Source organism: Ciconia boyciana, chromosome 16 (assembly GCF_034638445.1).
Source record: "Ciconia boyciana chromosome 16, ASM3463844v1, whole genome shotgun sequence".
NCBI classification, from domain to species: Eukaryota; Metazoa; Chordata; class Aves; order Ciconiiformes; family Ciconiidae; genus Ciconia; species Ciconia boyciana.
Genome location: NC_132949.1, coordinates 11,619,289 through 11,631,453, shown reverse-complemented (window position 1 = coordinate 11,631,453; position 12,165 = coordinate 11,619,289).

Genomic DNA, 12,165 nt, shown 5'->3' with positions numbered 1-12,165 from the left:
GGTTTTTGAATGACACTTTGTCCAAATTGAAAAAATCAATAAATAACCAAAGATCCAGAGAGACATCTTTTTTTTTTTTTTTTTTTTTTTTAAAAAAAATCTTCCTAGTGGCTGAAATGCTCCGAGTTTGTCAGAGTGATCTGCTTAACTCCATCAGCCTTGGAAAGAGCGCCACGTTCAAGGTGGGGGAGATGGAAATGCTGGTCCAAGTAATTGAGAAAATGCAAAGTGATTGCAAACATCTATTGCATAGCCTCTTCCCCAGTGTGTCTCCACTAGCTGAGCCAGGCTTGGGGCTCCGAGGGTCCCTTCTGCACCCAGCAGCAAGGCAAATGCTCCCCATGCACATAGTGCTGGGTGACTGCCTGGAAGGGCTTCAAATCCAATACCTGCATGAGACAATTACTGTCCCGATGTGGGTTTGGTCCTTGAGAGCCTGGGCACAGGATTTTTTTTTTTTTTTTGCTAATGGAGAGCAGTTACCCCATCCTGCTGAAAGCACGGCACACCCGGAGCAGGAAAGGGCTGTGGAGGTCTGTGATGCTGCAGGCAGCAAATACTCATCGTCCGCAGCAGTGTCAAGCGACTTGAATACCAACTACCATCAGTTGAATCATGCCTTTTCTTTATATTCTTGGAAGTTCAGAGAAAAACATTTATTTTTAGTTGTTGCAACAGTTTCCTTTTGTTTTTGCTGTACTGACCAAAGCAGCTGGTTTTCAAAAACTTTTTCAGGACCATTCTTCTGGTTTTGGTTACAGAAAACAAAACAAAGAGCTGCTTTTTTGTAACCAACATTTACTTTAGGGAAAATTCCTGCTTTTAATGAAAAATGGGAATAAATGATTAATCATGGTCTTTCTTTTTTTCCTACAAAATTTTTAATTTCCACTGACATGTCTCCAGCCAAATTTCCATTTTGATGGCGAGCACGCAGCCAGCTCTGCCTCTGAGTTTCTGTCTGCCTGGGCTCACCCAGGAAATTAGGCAATGTCTGGGTTCAATCTGTGACACTTGCAGGTTGCTAGGCTCAGCAGGGTGCAAGCAATTACACAAGGGAGAGCCTGTGCCTGCTTGCTCCAATTAAAAATATCTGCCCATACGGTGCAGGATGCTGAAGCTGAGCACACAGGAGCACGGCTCAAGGGGAAAAGCACACATGGATGAGTAAGTGTGGCACAGCACTGAACCAGGCTGCAGTTCAGAAATGCATTTATTTATTATAATTATTTTTTCCCCTCAAAGGGAATCCCCCTTGAAAGGGGATGTACAAAAGACCTGTTTCCCTCCCTGGCTTGGATCGCTTGCTTCTTTCGCTGGTGGCACGGGAGCAGGGATTCACAGCAGCTGACTTCTTCTGGGCTCCTCGTGGGCTTTTGAAGCCTCATGTATTTATGGATGGACCTGGGTGAGAAGGGCTGTCCCCCACAATCTGTAAATAAGCCCTGATGTGGGCCTGTATCTGTGTGTATCTCTGAGAACCTTAAATCAAATTTCAGGAGAAACCTTCCCATCACATCTATTTATGCTTTTGATCTCCTATGATTGTTTGAGACCTTTTGATTGCTGTTGGGCAGGAACCCTCATGAAATAGTGGGGTGACAGTCCCTCCTCCTGCCCTCGCAGGGGCAAAAGGGGAATGTATCAGTGGGGAAGGGCCGTGGGGCAGAGGAACAAGCGCCCTGTAGGGATTTATTTATATATATTACTAACCTTGGAAGGCTTCGGAGCTGACACTTTGCATCCTCCCTCTTCTCTCTGCCTGTGACCTTAGGCATGTCCTGCTGTCCCCAGGGTGAGGACACTGCAGCAAGCCCAGGGGCTGCAGGGAGGGCTGGGTCCATCACCTCTGCTCAGGCAAAGGGCAGTTATCCAAGCAGCATTTGGGAGCCAACTTCTAGGCTGTGCTTTCCAATAACTGGGAAGGCAAAAAATGAGTTTTATATGTTTCTGGGAAGCTTAGGTTCTTGAGGACTTGCCGGTCTCTGGAAGCTGAAGAAAACACTTATTTTGAGGCCTGTGATAAGCCCACGGTGTTGGATATAGAAGTGGGAGAAGGCTGGGAAAGGGCTGAAGGCTCTGTAGGGAGGAACAACTGCACTGGGATTAGGAGGAAAGGGGTAGATGTGAATACATAGTGTAAGGTTTATTTCCAAAATGACTCTGCAGACTGATCCAGAATCAAAGCCTGAATTCTACAGAAGTGAAGCATCCCCAGTCCTTCAGGTAAAGCACACCCAGTTCAGCAGCTCCCCCAGCGCAGCCCAGACGAGCTATTCCCAGCAGCTGCAGGCAGCCCTTCCGAATTTTGCAAAGGGTCTCGGGGCTGTGGGGACGCCGGAGAGGGTGGGTACGACAGACAGCAGGTCTGTCCACGCCGGTGCCTTTCCTCCCTTGCACGTGTGGCATCCCGGAGCCCGTACAAAGGCAGAGCCCGGGCTCTCCGAGGGCCGCGCTGCCGCCACGAGAGGGTGCGTGTGTTCTTACGGTCGGGCTCGCTGGGGGCGTCAAGAGCGTGCAGGGGAATTAGCGCCGGGCCCTCGGCAATGCGGCGCAGCCGGGGTCCGTGTGTCCTGAGGAGCTGGGAGGAAGTTAAAGACCCCGACCAGCTCAGTTGCCTCTTGGCGCTCTGCAGAGCCAGTCAGTTAATGTGCAAAAAAAAAAAAAAAATCACTGCCGAGCACCGGTTTCAGCCTGGTTTAAGCCACAGAACTGTAGTGAAACCAAAAGAAAATTCCTTTGACCCCAGTGCCTGCACTTGAGTGGTTTGTGCCGAGCATTTCAGGGGGGTCTCAGCGTGGATGTTTTATTCCAGTAAAAAAGTATGTGTTAACGGGGTGACTGGCACCTGCTGCTAAATGATGCAAACACTGAATAAACAAGAACGCTGGAGCAGAAAGTCCTGCCACGTTCTGGAGGGGCTGTTTTCTCCATCCTGCATAGCACTGCGGTCTGTGCGCTGGTGTATGAGACCGCCCGAGCTCGTCAAGCTCGCAGCATGTGCTGGTGCTCGTAGGGGTTCAGCTTCTCTGTGCAGACCTTGGGCATTGCTAAAGGATTTCACAAACAGTCCTGTGCCCACTTCTGCTGCATCCCAGCTCAACATCATAGCCCCCAAAATAGCCTTTGCTGGTTCTAGCACCCCATGCTGCAGAGGAGACACCTGTTTGTGTGATTCTTGCTCATGCTGATGACTCCAGACTTAGGCCCTGGGTGTGCTGCGGTGGTCCCAGCATGTGCTGACCCTGAATTTTGTAGGCTGGTAAAACCTAGGGGCTAATCTGCAGTTCAGGTGTAATCTTAGTAATTCAGGGGACAAGGAGGACTAACTGGCTTTTCATAACAGCTCTGCTTAAATGCGGAGAGAAGGTACCTGTTTTGCAATAGGCAGGCTGCTGCAGTCCTGGAAGATGCCCTGCGTGTCGTTGTTCACGGTCACAAGTTGCAAGCGCTCTTCTGAGCAACAAGCAGCACTTTTCCTGATCATTCAACTTTTCCTTTAAACTGTAGCCTGGAAAGAAAGGGAAATTTAGGAAGAAGAAAGAAAAGAAGCATTTGGCTTTTAAAAAATCCACAGCGTTTCCCCTGAAAAGTGGTTTGCATTTTTTCCATTGCACAGACTCCAAGGGCCTCCTCCTGCACAGCCTCGCCGGCTTGAAGATGTCTGGGAGCAGACACGACCGTGCTGCGTTCCTGATCACAAGCTGATGACAGATGCCTCCTGCAGACTCGGTAGCCAGATTTCCATGCCAAGATGCCTTTGTTGTTCTTGTAGTAGCAGGCAAATGGGCTCTCACTCCTCTACGAAAGAAAAGGTAAAGAAGTGGTGCTGGGAGGATGTGGGAGACCCTCTGTGAATGGACTCCAGTCCAAGGAACTTCACATATGAGATGATAATGAGCAGGAGGGGGGTCCCCCCAAGCAAGACACCCCTTTGGACTTTCAGCTGCCCAATAAATGCAGCCTGGTGCTCCAGGGAAGCAATCCGCATGCCAGGGGCTCAGACAGATCTCACCCCCAGCTCTCAGGAAATGAGTGATTTCAGGGTGAAGGCTGAGGGGTTTGGTGGGGTCCATATTGTGGTTGCAGTGCCAGAGAGTATGGAACAAGGCTGAACAGGGTCTGTGCAGGACAGGCAGCATGGACAGGAGGTACTTTGTAAAAAATAGGGAGGGAGAGAGGGAAATGTTTCACCATCAGACATTTTCTAAAAAAACCTTCCAGATTAAAACCAAAATCCCATAATATTGTCAAAAAAGGGGTATTGCCCATAGACATGTCTCTCAAAGGATGGAAAAAGGCATCTATCAAAGGAGCTTTTCAGTGAAAAGCCTTTGCCCAGCCCATGCTCACACCCTGTGGTTCACCTGCAGGAGCACGCCTTGGCCAAAGGGGTTTATTTATCCAGCTGGGACACAGATCCTAAACCTTTATGTCCAGGCCAGCTTGTTTAGCCCAAGTGTTTTTGGGTGACTGAAGAATTACACCATGCAGGGGATAGATGCCCTCAAAGAGATGAAAAACAAATGCATTGGGCATGGTCTCGAGTTTAATATGGGCGATATTAGTTCTACTATTTTGTTGTGTCAAAGGGACCCGGTTCAGGCATTAAGAGACGGGAGCTGGAAGGACATCGAACAGAGGATGGAATTACAGAAGGTAAATGAATCTTCCCATTTCTCTCCAAATGAGTTATTAATCATCTCTCATTTACATATTCATTAACCATAATACACACCATATTTTTATTAATGTGGCAAAGAAACAATTATAGGTGAAAAATGGGTTGTCTGTTTATTTTATACATGGATCTTGTTCCTCATTTGCATGATTTAAAAAATGATGTTTCTTCTTGCCACACAAAAAAGAAGCTGGCTGCTCGGGACATGTTCCAGCCTGAGACTATGGAAAAGGCTGTTTGGATGAGCAGCTGGGAAACAAGAAGTTGCACGCACCCACCAGCAACTGGCATTGGGGGATATCTTTTTTGCCAGGACCAGGTTATACTAAGTCAATCCTGGGCTGAGACAAGGGAGAAAAGACTGGTTCAGTCTCATGGTCCCTGGCTACCTCCTGGTCATAGGGTTCAGAAGGTGCTTTGTGAAGGGACTGCAAACCAACACAGAAGTCCTCTCTATGCATTTCCATTCAAGCAAGCAAAATGTGGGGAGCAGAAATAACAAATGAATATTCAAAGCCTAATTCTGAATTGATTATAAAGGGGAGCCATCAAATGGCCAATAGTTTCTTTTATTCTCATGGAAGTGACATAATTTTTGGTTTAAAATGCTTGAAGGACGATATCCTCAAGTTCCTTCCCACTTCCTTCCCTGCAGTTTTATGGTGAATATTACTGGATTTCAATACATTTTTTGGTAAGCCAGACATGAGCCACCAGTTTAAAGGGGAAGGTTTGCTCTTCCCACTGCCATTTCTTTGGTCAAGAAGATTAAGCTAGAGTTAAGCAAAATGATGTTGGAGAGAAAAAAATACATTGTCAATTAAAATCTCATATTGTAAGTTACTGTGGGTGAGCAGTGCAGTTCGGAATGTTGTCTGGATGCTTGCTGAAACCAGACGTCAAATCTGGCTTTGGGAAGGATCTTTCCCATCCCCATCCCCATCTCCCTGGTCACACTGGCAAGCGAAATAAGAGCTGTTTGCCTCTCCCTGTAGCAAGGGGAGCAACGCAGTTTCTGGGGTTCTCACTACTCAGGGGCTGAGGCTCAGACACAGGCTCCAGCTCAGCAAATTTCCATCCTGGTGACAACTGGGAGCCCAGGGCTGTCCAGGAGAGGCAGGGCTGTATTCTTGGCTTGCTTCCTATAAACCTTCCCTAGGTGTAGGCATTGGGCACTGCTGGACACTGCATACAGGGCAGGATGGGCCCCGGGTGCACATGGGGTGTCTTCTCTGCCCTGCATGCTATATTCTCATCATTTGGGAAAAAATAAGGTCTTTGAAACTGTCTGTGCTCTGGGAAATGCTGTTTGCAAATAAAGAGCATTTTACCACAACACTTGATGTTGCTGACATCGGGAACCAAGGGAGCACCCCTTGCAACTCCAGGAGGGATGCTTACAACTGTCAGTTTTGTTTGTGAGATCAGAGACCTTCCTGCAAAAAATTCTCCCTATATCAGGAGAAAATCATGTTTCGAGTCTGCCTGGGGAAAGGGAAAGGGAGTCCAGGCAATCAGTTGGTCAAGGGACATATATTTCTGTCTGTCCTCGTGCCCCTTCTCATGCTTGAATGCGCTGCCTGATTTCAACTGAATTTGACAGGAAGGTAAATACCTAAATAACAAATTTGTGTACCTATATGGGAAATTGGCTGCTGAGGGGGGAAAGCCCCAGATCCCATTGAGGTTTGGACAGCCTCGAGTTTGCTCTAATCACTTTGGCCCAATTCCCGCAGCCGAGCACGGCAGCTGACATGTCACAGCCAACTTCTCCTGCGAGGGGGGTTGTAAAAGGAACAAGAGAGGAATTTTATAGGCGTGGGCAGAGATGACAGAAATCTTAGCCTAATTCAGTTACAAAATCAGTCGAGGGAGAGACAAGCATCCGTAGGAAAACAGAGTACGTTCACTCTGCTGTTCACAGGACTGCCGGTCTCCCATCTACGGGTAGGAGTTGAAAACACCTTTTTGTTCTCAAGAAGAATGTTGTATTTATTTCTTATTTGATTTTTTTTTTTTAAAGCCCCTGATTAGGAAGGGGAAGTTTCTTTCAGAGACCATCTGCGAAGTGGGTGAAGTTTGGTCCGTTCCCATAGAAGTCCAAGTCTGCCAGCGCAGGGAGAAATGGCAAAGTTTAACGATGAATGAGGAATTATAAACATTTGTCAAAAGCACCTGGCTCTGAGCATAAGCCTTCTTTCAGTGTACTCCGGTGGTTTCACGCTGCCCTGCTCCCCTTGATGGCATGTAGCAATTCATGACACCTTCCATTTATTGCGAGCAGGCAAAGTGCCCTGCAGTGTCTGTGGTTTTCCATGAATTTGAAAGAGTCTGTTCAGTGTATTTGTTCTCCTTTATTGATGATATTTTTGATAGACTTCTGTTTCTCCATTTTCTGGCTTGCATTTCTCTCCTTTTTATTTAATGATTATTACTACTTAGGAGTGCTTTCCCGCCTTTGGTGTTAATGTATCCTGGAACTGCACTAGAAGTAGGCTGCACAGCCCCAATTTCTCTTTCCCCAGTGTCACACAAGGTATGAAAACCAGGCGATCAGAGGTTTTGAAAAAGACTTCTATAATAAGTAAATCAAAAGAAATCACACCAAGGGTACTTGGTTTAAAATTCGGGGAGTGCTGGAGATGGAAAGCACCACATGGCTTGCTCTAAGGTCCCCTGCACAGCTGAGAGCTCCTGAAAGATCATCAGGGCTATATTACATGAACATCAGTTCCTCTTTCAAGAGAGAATGCCTATATCTTATATAGCTATATCAAAGCTATACTTGATCACAAGGTTTTGCTTTAATTAATTATAGCATAACTATTTTCCTGCAGTTTGAACCAGCATATGCCAATATTGCACTACTGATAAAAACACATTAATATGACACAGTGCTTTTCAGTATCTGCTAAAAATTGATGGGTATTGCTATCCTCATTTTCTAAACGGGAAACTGAGGCATGGGAAAGACTTTGCCTCGCCTGGGAGAGTGAGTGTGCTTCTCTCCCACCTCGTTTCTGTCTTGATGGCATAAACTAGCTGGGGCAGGATGGGTCTTGGTGTGTCTTCACAGGACCTAGCACAGCTGCACCTTACCTTAGCTGAACCAAACTGGTCTCCTCATAAACAAGGTGGTTAGCATGACTAACCCTGAGGGTTTTTCAGGACTTGCTTACTCTGCTTTTATTCCAGTCAATCCATCAATACTGTGAGAGGGAACGATTTTATCTTCTTTATAAAGTTTAAGCAGCTGCTGCCATTGGTCTTTGCACCACTGGGCTACCTTAGCTTCAAACCTGCTGCCAAGCCTCCTGCCCTTCTCTCCTTTTCACTTTAATATTCCGCCTCTGGCTCTATACCACAAAACACCCATCTGCATCCCCGGTGGAAGCAGTCACAGGCTCACAGCTCGGCACAGGAATCTGTTTTAGCAGGATCAGGCCCCATCTTCTCAGAGCCTTCAGAGCGCACTTTGTAGAAACAATGCCTTTAAATAAAGCTATAAGGAACGTGCCTCTGTCAGATTTTCTGCCTGAGTCATTCATAGTGAAGTGCAGAGATTTATCAGCAGTGAAGTCGGGGGAGCCAGTTTTCAGCAACTCCATTTCTGCATCATAATCAGCCGTGTTAAAATCAAGTCATCTCCCCCAGACCATTGCATTCAAGCATTTCTTCCCTCCTTTGTTTCCATCAGTGCTTTTCTTCTTGCCCAAGCCCTTAAACAACCTTGACTGCAATGAGTTGGTGATCAGCAGAAAACCCCATCCGTTCAAAGTGAAAATATTGATGCTTCTGCATCATTTCATAGCACATCTGGGGTCCCTTGGGTCCACATACCATCACTGCCCAGCACACCAGGCCAAGAAAAGCATGAGGAAGAAAAATAAATGTGATGACAGTTGGGCTCTTGCAAACGAGTCTTGGTCTGAAACAAGCCAGAAAAGAATAAACATCTTGCACCGACTCACATACGGAGCAGAGCTAGCAACGGGGAAAGAGGGAACGCGCAATGTTCACACCATCAGGGCAAAGGTCTGCAACATGAGCTTGCACCACTAATACAGGCAGATTTCCTGGCTAATAATGCTAAAAAAAAATATCTGGGCACTTGCTGATCAGCCGTGTTACAACGCCTGCGTGTGAACCAAGAGGAGAGAGACAGGGCTGCTAGGGGTGGCAAGGGGCTGCTTCACAGAAGCTCCTCCAGCCCTGGTTTTCCAGGCACAGCTCTTGTCCATGCATGTGTTCAAGCTTTGGCAACTCTACAGGTGTACCTTAGGTCTTGCTTGTTTTTTAGCCAACGTGCTTCAGCTTGAGCTGTCTTGGCATAAAATCCATTCTGGCCGGGTGCACAGATATATGCTTTGAGTCTGCGCTTGGGTCCAGTGAGCTGCTTCTAGGGTGACTAAAATTTGCTATTCACAGGGGCTTAAATTCACTGTTCAGGGGCTCAGGGTTAAAGGACAGACTCCTCTTGAAGGCAGGAGAAGTTCGACTCCATCTCCTTTGCAATGAAGAGTTAACTTGAATCTGAACAGCATATTTTGGGTTTTATTGTCCTCCAATGCCACCATGCAATTCCCTGGGCTGCTTTTTGCAGCCTTTTTAGCTATTCACTTTCCTCTCCCTTCCTGCATACCACAAGTCTCTGGGTGGTTTATACACACTTGGCTGTGGCTCAGTTCCCTGTGGTCCTCTCCATTCCTCAGCCTTGGGGCTCCAACATATGCACTGGGTTCTGGTTAACTTCTGCTCCACCAGCAACCTGGAAAACTTCTCCAGCAATGTCAGAAATCTCCAGCAGTTGATATTTATTAAGGCTTTTGCTGTCTGCATGAAATGTGAAAGCCAATCCAGGTGATTGATAGGCCCGATCTGCATTGCTCCGTGTTTCTTAGCCAGGTTGAGATTTGGCTTGAATGAATGAAATCTGGAATTCTCTTCTGAGCGGCAGCACGGCTGGCCGCAGCTTCTGGCTGGGTTGATAGCAGAGACAAAATAAAGGCATAGCAGGAGCAGGCCTGTGAGAGCCAGGTAGACATCTGGCATCTGAGCCCACGCCTGTCTTGCTTGCACAGCAGTGGCCTCCAGGGACTGCTGGTCCTTCCCTTCCCAGCGTTGGTCAGCTACAGCTATGGTCAGCAACAGCAGTGAGTTATTTAGGGTTGAGTTCTGGCACCATCTGCATCTAGAGATACATCTGCCCCTGCTTGTTTGGGAACAAGCCATAACTCATGCCTTCAAAGCAAAACCAAACTGCCCAGTTTCGGTGCAGTTCCTCGTGTCCATTAAATCTGGAGAAAGTTCTGTGACTGCTGCTATACCCCCTCCAAATCCTTTTGATCACAGCTGCCCTTCCCACAAACCTGCCACAGCAAACAAACGACCTCAGCCAACACGTAACGTGTGCCCCACATTAATCCGTACAAGGCATTTTGTGAGATGTGTCAGAAAGCTCCCTGCAGCTCAGGACTTGCAGGGATGCATTGCCAAGAAAGTATCTTTCAAGCAAAAAAAATCTCGACACATTTCTACTGCATGCAAACACCCTGGGGTGGGGTGAAATATGGGAGCAGAAGGCAACTTTGCATGACAGCAAACAGAGATGCTGAATCACAGGGCATCCCCTTTCAGCACTGGGGAGGGAGTAGGGAATTCAAGAGGCTTTTCTGGGTAGATGGCAAACTATTGGCACACTGCAAAGTCTCGACATGCTGGATTGTGTCTGGGCAGAAACCCTCGATGGAAAACAAAGCTGCAGAACCACACGTTTCGGAGACTTGGAGTCATGTAATCAAGAAGAAAAACTGTCCAACCGTGTTTGCAAGAATAATACTGCACAGTAATTTGTAAATGTTCACTTACTTGGCCATTGTTTGGTCTATTGTTCCCATGCTCTCTCCTTAGGTAAATATTGCCTTTTCCTGCCTCAAATCAGATTTCAAATATGATTCTCCTGCTTGTATGAGAGAGTTTATAAAAAGGATGGAAGCATTGACCCTGAGGTGACTCATTGATATTCCTTTGCTGCTCCAAGGCTGCAAGCTGGTGTTTATGGGGCAGCAGGTACCAGATTTTATATTTTGTAACTCAAGAGTGAGTTTCAGGTGTCATCTCCATGTCTCTGCAGAAACAGCCTTGGAACAGGCAATGACAACCAGTCACATCTGTAAATAACAGTGTTGAGGCATTATGCAGGGCAAGGCTGCAAAGTCTTTGTGGAGAAGCTTCTATTGTGACCAGGTGGGAAAATTAGGGCTTGGGTTAGGAAGCTCCTTGCTATAAATCACAGCAAACCCAGGTGAAGGTCTTTGTCTCTGTGTTCACCAGACCATGCTACTTCCTTGGTAGTCATCAGGGGAGGTTTTGGCTCCTGGGGAAGACAGAGAACTGTGACTTTAAAAATCAGGAGCAGAGGGAAATGCTCACATTTTCCCACATGCTGGAGCCAAGGAGCTGTTAAGCCGTGAGGTCATGCTCAAAAGGGGATGGTTGTCCCATGAGCTCACTCTCAGCCGGGTTGGCAAGGCTTGCGGTGGGTGTGCAAGGAGCAGGTGGCTCTGTTTGACAGCGGTGATGCAGATGGGCTGCAGGCTGTGCTCCTCCCCAGCCCAAGCTGAATCCTTCCCTTGCAAAAGCCACCAGAGACCCAAGGAGAACATCCCAGGTAGAAGGTACTTGGAAATTTTTCACTAAAATAATAGTTTTTTTAAAATAAGAAATTAATTACCAGCTAAATGAGAAGATTATGGTTGAAAATGGTTTGGGTTTTTTTCCAAAAAAAATTCGAAATGGAAAATGGGAGTGTCTAAACAAACACTAAAAGCAAGACATAACTTGGAAGCAGTGTTTAGATTAAATTAAACAAGCCTAATCATACTGGTCCATTACTTTCTGACAGGAGAGATAAATAGTTCCTGATCATCTCAGTTGCAATGGGCCTGTTGAGTGGAGGCTGAACTCTGTATAACAATTTGCTCAAAACAATGAGATCATGTATCTGTCGGCACGGCCTCCGCATCTAACTTCTGCACACGTGTGTGCGTGCTGACAGCGCAGTCCCATACTTGGAGCCATTTGGAGAAACGTCTCCTGAGAGGCCATGCAGAACTGCACGTTACAGGTAGATTTTGCTCTCAGACTACATGAGCAGTCATTGCTTGCATGGTTGGAGCCTGTATGTACAGATCTGGGAACAGGGTTTAGACTGTTTTCAACGTTTTCTACAGTTTAGGCCTAAATTTCAGGCTTTATGTTTGCCTTGCTAGATTTGCTCAAGAATATTGTCACCTAAACAGCACTCATTTTTGTTTGCACCAAAACCAAGGCAACTGGCAGCATCTATTGCATGCTGTGAATTACATGTACAGGGAAAATTACAGATTGTGCTGTCCCATGGCATGCACCTGAATATCAGTGGTGGAAACAAAAGAAAGAAAGGCCAATCCATCCTAACAATACACAAATTTCTACAGGGGCTT